Raw genomic sequence first — 16,185 nt, 5'->3', positions numbered from 1 at the left:
AACAACTTTATAGCGAAACAGCCAATCAGCATCTCGGAAAAGCGGCAACAATAAATTCGATTCGATTTAACATCTCCTTTTTTAGATAGGATAGGATTCTAGAATCATATTTACCTCTGCGATTTCTTTACACCCACACACACACACACATCCACACACACACACACACACACACCCACACCCACACCCACACACACACACACACACACACACACACACACACACACACACACACACACACACACACACACACATATATATATATATATATAAACAAGTATTCAAAGATTGCAAGCTTGTACAGCGAAGCCGCTCTCTATGAAATACTTAATTGGCCATCCGATTTTGAAGACACAAGCTCCAAACAGACATCAAGTAAATTCATATCGCATTTGAAACCGAATTGCAATAAAGTAGGTCAACCGGCACGTGTTCAAAGAGGAACTTCTATAGTGCTCCTATAGAGATGCGATTTCTGTCGTTCTGGGACATAGCCCTCTCTAAATATTCACAAACGTATTCAGCGACCAAACATTCTCCACCACGTGTATGGTCTCCTGTACTTTTTTCTCAATACCCCGGAGAAATTGCCGATGCTGTTAAACGAGTTCAACGTCGATCCAGTGGCAGTGATTAAGCAGCGGCCAATAATTCTGCCTCAATAATAGTTCCATTACTGACTAATAATCGAAATTACGATGTTATACTTCAACCCCTTGTATAATAGATCGTGTTTAAAGACGCATAAATTAATCGTTGTTTTGCATCATATTATATCCGTTGTTTTTAAATTAAAAATTCTTACATCAAATTTGTATTTAGTGATTTCAAAAACATAAATTATCATCTATAAATCTATACACGAAAACACTCTATATTTTGGACCTACTTTGCATGTTAAAGTCCCACATTAAAGAATAAATTTAGATCAAACACTACAGTGCAATTATGATGTGCTATTAATGTTTAATAATACCGAGCGATTTGTAACTTTATCGCGAACAGTATCAATCTTCATTGATAGAAATCGACGATATCGTATTAACAAGTACGTGTCATGAATGGCTGATGGTCAAATGATTTTTGTACCCGCTTAAACGCCTGGTTTAATAATACAATACGGGTATAAAAGAACACGTGATGAAATTTCCCATTGTCCACGAGAACAATTTCAATCTCTCACCTCTTTACGTTTCTGCAGGATTTTTGAGTGATTGCGATTCGAGAGCGAGCGTTAAATATTTAAATGTTTACAGAGGTTAGCCTTTTCCAATTTATCCGCGCAGAAACTCGGAATTGCTATTTGGCATAGTCTTTGTGACAGGGTCAAGTTTGCGAATATTCGCATCTATTATTTCAAAAATCCATATCTATCGGGGAATAAGAGACGTATTATACATGGCGCATTTTTGCAATGCGGCATTAATTGCATCGTATGCCTGAAAGCCTCATTTGTTTATATTAAATATGGCACGCGAATCATTTCTGATTTATAACAAGCAAGCAAGTTTGAAACTACGGCACTGCATCTGTAAACGTGCATAAGAAAAGATGTATAGCTGAGCGAAACGAAAATTTTATATCCCGAAACGAGACATCAGTAAATCCATGTATAACATAATTATCAATCTTTTTTCATCCATTACCGTTTGCTGCGTACCTCTCAACGCAACGGCAGTTAATGCAAACTTAATAGAGACACACAGAATCCATGATAATACAAAAACTAAGAAGATTTCTTCGTATAACCTTCATATTCTACTTGAAAAATTTATATTCTACTTGTATAGTGAGAAATATAATTGAAACTATAATTGGAAAAGCATGATTCTATGTGTACAAAATGTATTAAATTCTTGTTATTGAAATACAGTTGCACGTCAAATATTCACAGTGTGCTACAGTAATCGTTAGAAACGTCATATTGAATTGATACAAGAATAAAGTTTTCGTAGGTCGATAATTACATTCAGCTCGCATAACCGTTTTCTATCTACATTGTTTGTAACCAAATACAAAATACGAATTAACGTGCGAAAAAAGTGAGATTACAAAAGTTGTAAAATAAATTGACTATAGTGTCAATGTCAGAAATGTTTAAACGGATTAAATTTGATATCTTAATTGTCACTGATTGTGGACAAAAATAGTAGAAAAACTGATTCTCATATTACATGGATATCTATAACGAGAAAAAAAAGAAAAGAAATTTCCACAGAATATCCCGTAATAAAAATATCTTCTTATCAATTTGGAGTAAATTTTTAACTTATAATAAGCTAAATGTAATTTTTAATAATTTAAAATCAAAGAATTTTCAATAATTAATTTTGTAAATGACAATATTTTCTAGATTTTTCATATGTATGCATATGTGATTTATAAAAATTTCTTAATAAATAATTAACATTTAAAACATAATAACTGTGTGTGAATAATTAACAGTTTTCCTTTCATAAAATGTTACAATCTATTTCTCTTTAATCACATATTGCAATTAAAGTTTGAACAATTTAAACAACGTAGAATATAAATTTAAAATATTTTCTAAATGTACAAACGATGTATTTGTATAGACTGAGAAAATATACATCCGTGATTTAGGACGAAGGAAGCACAAGGGTTAATCCGTTAAAGGCACCGACAGCGCATTTGCTATCTTGTAGTTGCGGTGAAGGTGGTCGGCTTTCTGTCAGAAAGTCCGCAGCGAAACGTCTCGTGTTCCCGAAAATTTCAGCAGGCTTACTGTGTCCCGATTTCGGCCGCGGTTTCTCCTCGTGGGTGCGCACCGATTTATACCGCGGACAGATGCACTTCCTATTTTCATCATGAATCGACATTGTAGAAATTCATGGTCAGCTTGACACTTCACTTTCAAAAACATACCCGATCTGGTTGAATTAAATGACACTCGCTCGTATCATCTAACAGCCTGTCAACTTTTGCAACGTTCGTACGTTTACACCACGAACTACTGACTAACTTCTCGATAAACTGATCAATAATCTTTCGATTTCGAATTCATTTCGTTTACCTTTACGTTCCATCATTGACGAGTGACAGAAAATCAATAGATACTAATAGATATTAATTTTTACATTCGCATTTCTTTAAGTACACACTTATTTCACGTAACAAAATGTCTTATAAAGAAATTTTTAATTAATTTTTTCTTAAGTCTCATACACAGTATTCAATTTTGTGCGTAGAATGGTAACGACCGAGGGTTACCGCGACTAACGATTTAGTCATTCTCTTTAATTAAAGTTTCAGTTTTTTATTTCCATAGAGAACGTGGCGTACGTCCAATTTTCTTGAACAATTCGCGGGACTCAGTATCGCGTGCACGGTTCAGTATACATCGTTTTCAGATAGTTTTTCAGTTACCAATTCTCTAAATTTTCAGTTTTCAGAAAAAATCATCTAGTTGTATTTTTAAAGTTAATAATTTAATTCATGAGCTTTATACACTCTATATATGTATATGTATATATAATCATTTTATTGAATTTATAATAATAATTGAATATAGACGGACAAATTAACGTAGACGTTCAATCAAAAAGCTTGATAAATAAACGGATGCATTATTTGTAACAAATATCGAAATAATAAGCCATCTCTAAACCAACGACTACGTCAAAGCAATGAATTTTGCGCTTTTATATACAATTGTACGCTACGATAATTCCAAAATCCTTATTTAACAAACGTTCAAAGCGAGGGATGGATTTATAACTATTAGAATTCTACAGTTTCAAAAGTGAGATATTTCAAATCAAAATGCAGTAATGCCAGTTAGTACAATAATTTGTTATATACAGAAACTAATTCTCTCAATTAGTTTATTTTATAACTTTATATATTATCCTTTTATGATAGAGCCCATTAGTTTTGAACTGACAATGTAAAGTTTGCAAATATTGTATCGCAAATATGTAAACGTAAATAGATATGGTCTTTTTATTTTATATTTCTAGGAAATATGTTTTTTTAAATTATCTCCACGCCACTTGGGAAATAAGTGTAATCGACTTTAATTACTTAAAGTTGTTAAAAGACTGTTGAGAAAAAGCAGCAGATAGCAATTTCTACAATGAGAAATCTTCTTTATTAAGATAACTACTTGTACACAGAGAAAACTGTTTCTTTGAATTTAATATATGTATTTGTTTGAATTATATTTGTTTCGTAAAAAATGTATTTGTGACAAAATATTGTTTTATTGAATAAAAATTTGATTGTTTCATTACATTAAATTATATTATTTGACGGAATAATCACTATTATTTAAAACAATATTTGATTTAAATAAAAACATTATTTGATTCAAATAAAATTCAATCTTATATAGTCGCAGCAGCCGCGATGTAGTTCGCGGACCACCACTAAGCGACGACGCACGTGGTACCCTTCTCGTAATGCAATTTACTCCAAAAGCTACATAAGCAGACCACCCACGGTGACAGAAAATGTATCATATGATATCATGGTGAGCTCTCGGGATCTACGTATTTTTTATTATGTCTTAGACACATCTTAGTTATCATGGCTAAATTTTTAGTTTCATTGACGTATACCAATGACGTATACAAATTTGTTTGACTTAAAGAAAATTTATTAAATCCAAAGAAACTTTTCTCTCTGTGTTTCCAACAATTTATAAAAATGTTTGTTACTTCTAAAACAAATATAAAGTAAATAATCAATTTATTATTTTTCTACAAATTTTAATAAAGTTACAACAGATCTTGTGCGTAATTTAAAAATCCAAGTTCTCATAAAAATATTTTACTGATATTCATAACGTTAGTTTAATATTTTTTATTTTATAAACATTCACAACTATCTCTTTAATAATTAATAATAGGTTCAATATATCTAAAAAAAATTGGAAAACGAATTATCTTGATAAATTATTATACATTATGTTCCTAATAAAATATTAATTGAATTATAATTTAAAAGCAATATTCAGAACAATTGCATTTTTTATAAAAAATTGTATTTATACATATTACCATTTTAATTTACTAATTTTTGTACAATATATAATCTGGTTTATTATTAATTATTTATTATTTCTTCTAGATTTCAAATCTCTGTGTCTAGTTCCGATTAATTAGTAAAATTTTTACATTACACTAATTAATTTTAATATTCATATTAAAGTAACAAGTATCAGTTAAAAATTTCTATTAATTGAGTTTTTAATTTCAAAGAATCTGTCGCTGAATCCGTTTTGTCAATGCCGAACTGTAGAAAGCATTTGGGAATCAATAAGCACGCAGATAGAATTCATTAAATGAGAAAGAGAAGATAGAAAGTTGTCGCTTCGCAGCCTAGAAAATTGATTTCTCACCGTTTCCAAGTGTCCGAGACTATAACTTTCTAAGGCTTTCACGAACGCGGATGGCGGCATTAGTGAGAGAAGAGCAGAGGCAAACTCAGATAAACTTGAAGAGTAATTGCTTTCGTTAGACGAATCGGCCGCAAATTGCGTGCTAATGGCTGCAGTGAATCTACTTACGACCTTCCGTATGCAATTATACTAACGTGCCATAGTTTGAAAAGCTGCTGTTAAGCTTTACAGTAATCTCCCGTGGACGACCAAGTTACTCAGGCTGCATTGCACGCACGATTACACTTTATTTTACGTAGAATTGTCAACAGTTAGAAATTGTTAATTATTTCGTGTTTTCTGTAAAATGTTAAAATTGGAAAATTTCACCTGAATTATATATCTTAAGAATATGTTGTCACTTAAATTTATCTACCTAAGATTTAATTAAAAGAAAAAATATTCCTATTAATTTAAAATTATTTTTTCAAGCAGAAAATTTGATCATGCATCAATTAACTTTGTGTGATTATAAGGTGCCGCAATGAATTTGCATAATTAATTTTATTAATTCAGCAGATAAAATGAGGATCACGTAAAACAAGTCATTTTAGGGATTGAAATATCAGCGAGAAGCTGCCAGCTCACAATTATTATTAAATAATGACCTCTTTTTATCTCGATAATAATAAAGATAGAAAAAAGTACATATAATTACATCATAATTATGAACTGATGCATTAACGTAAATAAAGTGACAATGTTTTTAAAAGCATATGCATCAAATAAGTTCCGCGATAAAAAGGAACGCATTTTCTTCATTAGTGGATTTTCAAACATTCTAAAATATTGCATTCTTTTGAAGAGACAGAAAGCAGACAAAATATAATTTCATTTCCAACTCTTTCAACGCCATAATGTGATAAATTAAGATGAAATGCGATTAAAACCAGGTTACATGACCAGACGTCAGGAAGCAAAGTAATTCTAGAAAATCTAGGACGTTCAGCAACTTTGTCGGTGAAGTTTAGCTGTAGGATTATAAGAACATTTAAGTCAAGGCTTATTGGGTACTTAAATCAATTTTATACATTATGCAAGTCGGCATTTCATTAAACGATTTCGCTTAAGTTTTTAGGCAGTATTATCTTAATTCTACTCATCTGTCTCGAACAGAAGACAAAGATGAGTTGAAAAGAGATTCCCGTGTGGAATACGTTACTATAACAGTAAAACACAATGCAAACAAAGAATGTAAATAAGAGAAAGGAAGTTTAGTTGGATATTTCTGTGACAAGTGCGCACATATGAGATTAAAATGGAGACGTTTTAATCTACAAGCGAAACCAAGTGAAAATTTAATAAGCAAACCTATTAAAACGGACTATTCGTGCTTAAAATATATAACTTATTTAATATTCACCCTGTCCAAAGTACGGAGTTACGAAATATAATAAAAAAATATTTATGCATTTAAAATTTAATTAAAAAAAATTTTACTTAAACCTTCTTAAAATTATTAGAGAAAAGTTATTGTCTGGTTTCTAAAGCAACATTCACTTATTTCTCGGAAACTAAACATTGCATTGTATTAAAACTGATAAAAATATGATCTGCTTAATTAAAGAAATAAAAACCCAATTTATAAATTCATGGCTTAATAAAAAACAAACTCAACTAATTTATCTACAACATTAGTTAGTATATATTTCTAAATACTCTAAGTTAATTATTTCAATTAGCAAAATAGCGGCAAATAAAAGTATCTTATATTGTACAGTAAATAGTTTTAACCCAAACATTAGCCTCAATAGAGGTTTGTTCGTTCTGCAGATATTTGCAGCGTAAGCACTTGCATATAAACGTGAGGAATGAACGGATGTATCTGCATATATGCAGACGCACGTACGCACTTTACTCGGCGATAGTTTGTGCACGTGTACACATCGTATACACTTGGATGCACACGCGTAATCTACGTGAGCGGGCCAATGATGTGAGCAAAGCACTTTCGTAGTCGGAAACTCTCCGATAAACGAGAAGAGTCGTCGATTTGATTAAAAGATTTCGATAGATACGGAGAGCAAAGAATAGAAAAGGACCACGGTGCGCACGATTAAATCTATTTTCTTTCCTATCACGCTCATCCATAGGTTATAAATCGATGCCTCATTACTCTAGAAATGGCGACGCATCTCTGCATTTTCGAACTGCATTACTTACGTTCGACTACAAGCCGCGTTGAAAGAGACTATTTTCGAGTGAATACTTTACTGAGTGGATCAGCCGTCGAAAATCCGCTGACGCAAAGTCACAATTCATCGTATTCATTCGTACTGGATGCGCAAACTTGAGAGAACATTTAGCGAGTTTATTGACATACATGTAATAAATTGGTATTTACAAGCATCTGTAGTTTCTCTATCGGGGATTATTGCAATCCGATGTAATGACGGATTAAATTCATGTCATTTATTAGACAGCCATTCACTCACAAAGAGTATAATTAATAGGATAACGAATATTAATCAAACTCCCGATAAATATCGATAAGCTGTCGCAAGAAAATTGCCATTATTTCACTTAGTTTTCAATTAATCTGAACTAATCGGTACATTTATAACAAAAAGTTTATTCCCTGATAGACATTTCATGCATTTTTTAACAGTTACTGGATAGTTATATTATAATACTTTTGTCTAGTGACTCAAAAGTAGAATTACTTAAGATCTCAATCAAAATGTAACATTTTGTCTGTAATTACTGCATATAAAATTGAGAAAAATGTAAACACGTTTACCAAACAAAAAACAGGATAAAGGGATTAAATTAATATTTAATTAATTAATAAACAAATTTGGAAGCCTATCTATTAATTCTAGACAATAATTGAACAAGTGTCTATAATATTCTTAATAGAAATACCCCCCGTTTCCGTTACTGAATAAATTTCGATCAAGTTCTTATACATTTCCTATGCAGTATTGTTACAACTAATGAGAACATAGTAATTGGATGGATGGATCTAGGAAAATGTTTACATTTCTATCAAAGTTATATGTTAACTTTTAATGAAGTTTTTTTAATTTTAGAAAACTAAACTATTTGAAGGTAAATAAATCTTAAAATATTTTACTTAAAAACTATTAATACAATTATTTGAAATTTTTATTTATTTGCATTTTATCAAATTAAAAAAAAATGCTATTAATAAAAACTCCTCAGTTTTAGACATTTAATGTTTAAAAAGATTTGTTATCTCAAAAAATCTGTAGAAATTCCATTAAAAAAAACTTTAGATAAAATTGCAAATCAAAATATTTGAAACTCTACGTATAGACATGTAAAAGTAAACGAAAATATTCATTATTATAAATAATAATGAACACATACAGAACTTTATCATTCAATTCAATTCATTACATTCCTTGACTGACCAACGTGCACAAATTAATTACACAGAAAATTACAATCTGCCGGAGAGCATTAAAATTTAATAGCTGTGGAGGGACGCAAAATTGTATGAATTCCGGGTTGTAAACAAATTTCGCCGACGACGCCACAGAATGCTGCGGTTTCGATCTACCTGCCGCGAAAGCTCCATAACGCGGCCGGTTCTGTAATCCGGAAGTGTAATAGCCAAGGAACGTTCCAGATGAATTCCGGTGAGCAGTGCCAATCCCGTAAGTTTAAACTTATTTGCTATAAAAAAAAACCACAAACCATTTTCCTCGTTCACATCCGATCGTCGCGTTTTATCTTTTTCGTTATTCGTTTCCGCGGCACATACAAATACTAAATGCAATATTTTCTATAAAATTACGTATATAAGTAGCACCAATAAAAATTGTAACAACAAAATCAATTTATGAAAAAAATTTTTGCAATAAAATGTAAACGTATTTACAGACGGTTAAAGTAAGTAATTTATCGAATCACGATTTATATTAGATTGCTAATAAATTTATTTTTCAATTAATTTTATACTAACAATAATAAAATGTCCAAGATAATTATTTATAAATAAGACTAAATATAACAAGCAATTAATAAAACAAATTTGAAATTTACAAGAAAAAATTGTGAGCAACAACGGAAATAAACGTGGAGCATTCAATACTTCATTGCATATATATACTCTTCATTAGAGGAAAAAATCTGTTGCTGGCATTATCTAGCACTATTCAGCGAATACGGCATTACGGGAACACAAAAGAGAATATCGTTAAACAAGAACGGTGAAAACTACCCGGTAACAATTTCCGAGAAAGAGATTTATTTCTTCGCAAGGTGAATCAATAATAATACGCGTGCTGAAATCTGCCTCTGCCAATCGGACCGTTCTTTCTTTGATACGTTACTTTATCCTACTTTTATTCGTGCAGTATATTCCCTTCTGCTGGCTCGACAGAGCTGATAGAATCTTTTAGTTGGAAATATCTTGGTGATTGTCGGTAAGAATGTATAAAAATTCGCTTGTTGTACATGTTGCAGAGAGTAAGAATCGTTTGCGCGTCAAGTAACATGCAATCAAAAATGTTTATTATCGATATATTTTATAAGCAACCGCATCTCACATAAACATATTTATACAAAGAGCATTTAAATAATTGTTCGTATTAAGGAAATAAATGACGATCTTTCAACAGAAAAAAATACAGATTTTAATTAAAAAAGTCTTCAATATTTTTTAAAATATCATGTTCTTTTTCGCCCAAAATTTGTGTTTATTTTTATTTTTAGTTTAATAAAGTTTTTAAATAATCTTAAATATATAATAATGTACGTACTGAGAAAAAAAACACAAGAATTATTAATTTTAGTTTTTTGATTCCATTTGTAAATTTTTTAACACTACAATGTAAATTAAGAAAAAAATCAAAGCTAATAAAGTTATACTTTATTCTTTAGTGTTAAAAAGTACTTTAATTGCAATAAAGATTCTCTCCCTTACAGAAACGAGATGCTGCACATACTTTTATAACTTTTATTCTATTTTTCGACGCTGTACATGATATTATCTTTGTACGCGATCTTCTCGTAACTCAAGTCACGGTATATTTTTAGCTTCTCCGTCATCGCACATAAAGTCGCATATAATATTGTTTCTAACATCTTTAGATCAAAGGGTGATTGTACGCTTAGAGTAATATGCTTAAGATATAGTGCAGTTTTAATACAGTTATTGTGACATAACTATAAAAAATTAATGCCTATAATTTAAGTGCGTCTTTTTAGCAAATCAAATATTATAATATTCAAATAAAAAAAACTTTATTTTCTGTAATTATCGAAATATTCTGTTAAAGAACCAAGTAAAGAAAAAATAGTGTATATACACAAATTAAAGAAATAAATCTACATTATATATTTTAGCAAAATATATATTTTATGACATTAATAAACATAATTTACATAATAAAATAATTAATTTATTTTCCTATCTTCTTTGCGTATAAAAAATATTTCATTTACGGAAACAAAACCAATTTTGAAATAATTCAAAAGAGAAAGATGCCTAGATAAAATATTAATATCAAATCTTACAGACTGCAGAATTAAACGAATGAGGCTGTCAGACATTTGTACCACTACAATAAGAATCGTAGAAGACGAGTTTCTTTCCTTTTACGAAGAAGTTTTTCATCGCTTCTGTAGTCAACGTATCTCGTAAATTTAAAACTATAGTAGACAAGACCGAGAAAGATAAAAAGCAAGAAATCAGCGACTACGCAAAACGACTACGTTTCTACTTTAAAGACGCAGGAAACGTGAAAATAAGAAATAACGATAAATCTACTTTCGTCCAATCGATTACTTTCTTTGTCGTATCTTGCTCTTTCATATGTCTCGCGCAATTTTTCTGCGATTACCACAACATCTCAGCAAATATCAAATTAAAGAAATAAAGAGAAAAAATAGATTATTCCTTTGATTCACGTAGTAATACGACGTTGATTAAATTTTTTTTTAAATAACGTGTCTCAAACAAATTATGTCGTTACTGTCGCATCAGATTTCATATATGTATAACGTAAGTCTAAAATTAAAATCGTCATCACAAAAATTTTCCGAATACGAAATCTCGACGTTGACCGTTTTTGAAGTCGGATATTGCGCGAATTTTTCGGAGTACCGAAGTAACGAAAATAGCCAGTCGGCAGTGGAACGTGATGGTTGACTTTTCGTCGGACGGTACCACTCTGTGATTGTTCTAGCGGCAGTAGTGCAGGGTCAGCGATGGACCAGGCTTAGGGTTGGATCAGTGAATTGAGTCACCTTTATCGGAGACGCGGAATCGGCTTACAGCACGCTAGATTGGATCTTTCGCACGATTCTACGGGGACATGACTTCTCACGAGAACGTGCCTCACCATTTTCATTGTCAGTCACGTTTTCGTTATGCTAAGGATTGGTTTCCGCCCTGTCGACACAGCTGCATTTTGAACTATTTCGCCAGCGGGAAGATGAGTTGTCGCTCCGGAATGTACCAGTGGACTGGAATACGAAATGAACAAGTCTCCCGTAAATGATGCGTATAATCTTATGCATTAATGGATAGTCTCCGTTGGTGTGATATTTCGCTGCCTCGTCATGTTTGGCAAAAATAGAGAGAGAGAGAGAGAGAGAGAGAGAGAGAGAGAGAGAGAGAGAGAGAGAGAGAGAGAGAGAGAGAAAGAGAGATTATACAATTTTTACAAATACAAACTTTTATAAAATATATTTAAAAATATATATGAACTCTTTACCGGGATATGCAATGTGAAATAATATTAAACAACAACTATATATTTTTAAACAATTAGCCAAATTAAAACTATAGAAAAAAGTATAATTCCTGTTTAATTTTTATTTAAAAAATGCGCTTACATTCTTGATAATTTTAATGTTATTATGCTGATAACTATATATTTAATTTTTTAATATCTCAATCTTTACATAATATTTTGCGCAGTATAAAGTTTTGGTTGGAGATTCTTATTCCTCATATCCCTTGTATTAATTATGTCGCAATTAAATTCGAAAATTTTAATAATGCTGCAAGTGGAATTGATAAAATCAAGATATTTCTCTAGCCGTTAAGTATCCATTAAATCCATTGTACACAAAAAAATGTTCGCGTGGAAAGTGAAAAGTTCGATTTTCGTGAGAATGGTAAGTGATAGATTACGCGTAAGTAGAGGCCAGGGAAAGAAGAGGATTCTTCGAGGCAAAGGGGGAAACGCTTGGAAGTCACACAGGGGAATGAAGATGAACGACGTTACATTGCATGGATCAATGAAATGGTGTGAAAAATCGAGTGACCGATGAGGTTGAATGGAAAGAATGTGCGGAAAGGTGAACGATATCGACTTAAAAATCCTCCGCACAAATCACATCAAATGATAAACGAAGTCAGTTTTTCAGCTGACGGATGTATGTATACAAATGTTATATACTATATAATTAAATTGCAATGAATCACATTATTGCAAATGAATATTTAATTACGATGCACCATCCTGAATCTACGCCGTAGCATTTATTCTTGAATTTATAAATGATCTTTCATTAATATACGCGTTGACCTAGCGTCATATTAATAATTTAGTTATACGGTTGAGAAAACACGTAATTACAGCGTGCACTTTCTCCATTTTGCCGAGCGAATAATTGATCATCCGCAATCTATTATAATTTGTTTACAATTTGAACAGAAAGATGGGAAACCGTTTGAATCATGAACAATCCATTTTGCTGGCATGTAAGTGCACGTGCCGCATTTGATAGTAAGGAGGAAGTACGAGACACGTGCTCCATCATACCTGTCCAAACATGCAATATGAGGGAGGCAGGTGCGTTTCTCTTTACTACAATACAAAGTACAAAAAGTAGAGATTAAAAAGGAGGAATAGGCGAAAAATTTTGCAAAATGCACTTTTGCAAGACATAAAATTTATCAGCTTTCTTGGATTTCCTTCGAATGTACATTTAAAACAAGTCTCTCTCTCTCTCTCTCGTCTTGAGAAACGATGTAAGAGCGGATGTATATGTAAAAGGCTTTTTCTCGGCAACGCGCTTAAGGCCGTCTGAACTGCTGCATTTTTCACTCACTATTTGCATTATTCGTGGGCATCGGCGCACTCAGGCGTACACGCGGCTCCTGCCACGAAACGGAGATACAACATCGGGTCGCGCGCGATCACGTAGGTCGTTCGTCTGTATTATAATGGCGCGACGCCAGTTGCAGTTGTAACATTTACCTAAAATGCTGAAACGACCGTACGTAACAATAATTTCGAGCCAAATGGCTAATTCCAGGGAAATTTAGGACACTCGTTAATCCAATTAAAATCACCTCGGTTGATACTTTGACAATAACTGGATAATTTTTGTCGTACATAAAAGTACCTACCGCAAAGCTGGTATTAATCATATGTAATCTTGTGTAATAAAGTCATGTATGCATTCTCTTTCTTAATAAAAGTTTTTATAGAGCGGAAATTGACAAAAGCTTTTGTAGCTTACTCCATCGTGTTCAAAAATGTTAAAAAATTCGCAGCTCATGTAACGTGTTCACAAGGTGCTCCGCATATTCGAAAAATTTATGGATCGCGTTTTTTAAATGTTTTACGCGTTTTTATGAAAGCTGCCCGAGTTCGTTAGTGGATGTTTCACGTCAGTGACACATACTCGATTACCATATATTTTGAATAGGTAGTGTCATATTGCTAAATGTTAAACATTCATATTAATAAAAAAATCTACATATATATCTACTTAATAATAGAGATAATTTATGTGATCGACTTAAAAAAATAACAATTTTCGTAATGCACCTACAGATTATTTATAATATTAAAAAATTATTACAAAAAGATATTTTGATTTACGTCGTAACATTTACTAACCTGATTTGCGGTAATTAATGAATGATCCTGTACAATAATAATTTCGTAATAAATTAAATTATGCACAAATTGACTGTTATTACAAATTTCTAATAATAAGAAGAAAATCCTATCTAAGTTGAATGACACACGTCATTCAAACTATTAAAGCAATTACCGGCGATGTCTAATAGATTCATCAAAGTTCATCCTGAATTCGATCGGTGATAGCTAGAATAAATCTCAAATTTCTCTATTTAGAAGCGTATTTTTTACACAACGCGTATTAAATGTCATCTGTGTAAAAATCTCTATACATAGTCGTACATGATTATATCGTTTTATATTTACCGTATTATTCAAAACAATGTTAAATCTTCATCATTAAAAAATTAAACATCCGGGCCAGTTAATAATGTTACAATATCACGCATTAATAAAGATATCTGAGAAGTGTTATATTTTTTAAATTTTATAGAGAGAAAAATGTTGAAATGGTTTAGCTTGATTTAATAGTAGGGAAATTTAGTATGTGAAAATTTAATTATCATGTAATGAAATAAATTTATCCGTGATATATTTAAATTACCGTCGACCAATTAATATTGTACAAATATACTTATACAATAATTGTTAAAATTTCAGCAAATATAAAAAAAAATCGTTTTATAATATAAAATACTTGTTCGTTAATCTGTTAATTTTTGCTCAGATAATAACAAATCCGTTTGATAAGTTAATGTTTTCTTTATATTTCTACCTGCACTAAGAATAACATACGATGTTAACTTACAGAAGTTACATAGCATGAAATTGTAGGGACCTTGGAGCGCTTGCATAGTGCATCGATGTGGTTACTTGCTGATGAGACAGCAAGAACACGGAAAGCCACGGCTTTCACGAAAGTTCTAATAATCGTGAAGTCTCTATAATGTTTTGAGACAAACTTCGACCAAACTTGAGAAAGTTCGTATGACTGATACTTGCCCCATGTCAGTTGTTACACTTATATAGATAGAAATTACTATAGTTAATTAAATAGTATTAAAGTAAATTTTGTTTCTAAACAAGGAAACTTAAGTTGAATATTTCTGCACTTCTTGCGAAAACATTTTTTGTACTCAATTATACTTTATATATTAGTTAATATATTCGCGTTGTATTTTAAAATTTACTGAACTAAAATATATTAAATCAATCATGTAATTTAAAAAAGCAATAAACGCATGACACATATTTATCTTTAGAGAGATTAGAGAATTCGTTCATTATTGTTAAGTATGTGGTCATGTCAGATTTTGCTAAGACTCATGATGTAATCTGTATTCTGAAAAGATGACACAAAGAAGTTGTAATTGTGCTTAGGTTTGTTATTATATGACTGATGGTTGGAACCAGGGACAAAAAGGGAGATATGTCAGCTCATTAAGAGAAACAATAGACAAAGCGCGTACAGCAATCAATTATGGAGTCTATAAGAGAAAGTGCCTTTTTTTAAATCTTATATCGGCTAGTAATAAGATATTATTCAAATCAGATATTTGTTTCAGATGCGAAATGATGCACTATTAAATGGAAACTAAATGATATTGGTTCGAAGCAGATTCAATAATTGCAAATACAAAATCGAAAGAAGTAATAAAAAAAATACAATATTAACAACGACAAAGAATATCGAAATGTAACGCCAATATGTGCACGATTTAGTAATTGAAAGTTTGCTTGCTAAATAGTGCAAATTAAATAGTGGAAATCAATTTATCAAACCAGATAAATATACTTACGTACACTTAATGTGACTTCATAATTTAATAATAATTTCATAAAAGAAAGGTTTTAATAAAAATAAAAATAAAAATATTACAAAGTCAACGGTATAATTTAAAAGTCGCCAGTAATGATTTGCAATAAATGAGACTATTTTTCAAGTCGACACAACTGGCCAATTGTGTCGTCTTGAAAAATAGTCTCATT

The 16,185-nt window shown here is 31.3% G+C and overlaps 1 protein-coding gene across 11 annotated transcripts in view; it reads right to left on the bottom strand.

Moving 5' to 3' along the window:
• The window catches only part of LOC105833113 (peripheral plasma membrane protein CASK), a 189,865-nt gene that overhangs the window by 69,517 nt on the left and 104,163 nt on the right, over positions 1-16,185 (bottom strand). The window lies entirely within an intron of this gene.

This window comes from Monomorium pharaonis, chromosome 6, assembly GCF_013373865.1.
Source record: "Monomorium pharaonis isolate MP-MQ-018 chromosome 6, ASM1337386v2, whole genome shotgun sequence".
Taxonomy (NCBI): domain Eukaryota; kingdom Metazoa; phylum Arthropoda; class Insecta; order Hymenoptera; family Formicidae; genus Monomorium; species Monomorium pharaonis.
Note: the sequence above shows the minus strand (reverse complement) of the source record. Positions and strands in the feature narration are given on the sequence as shown.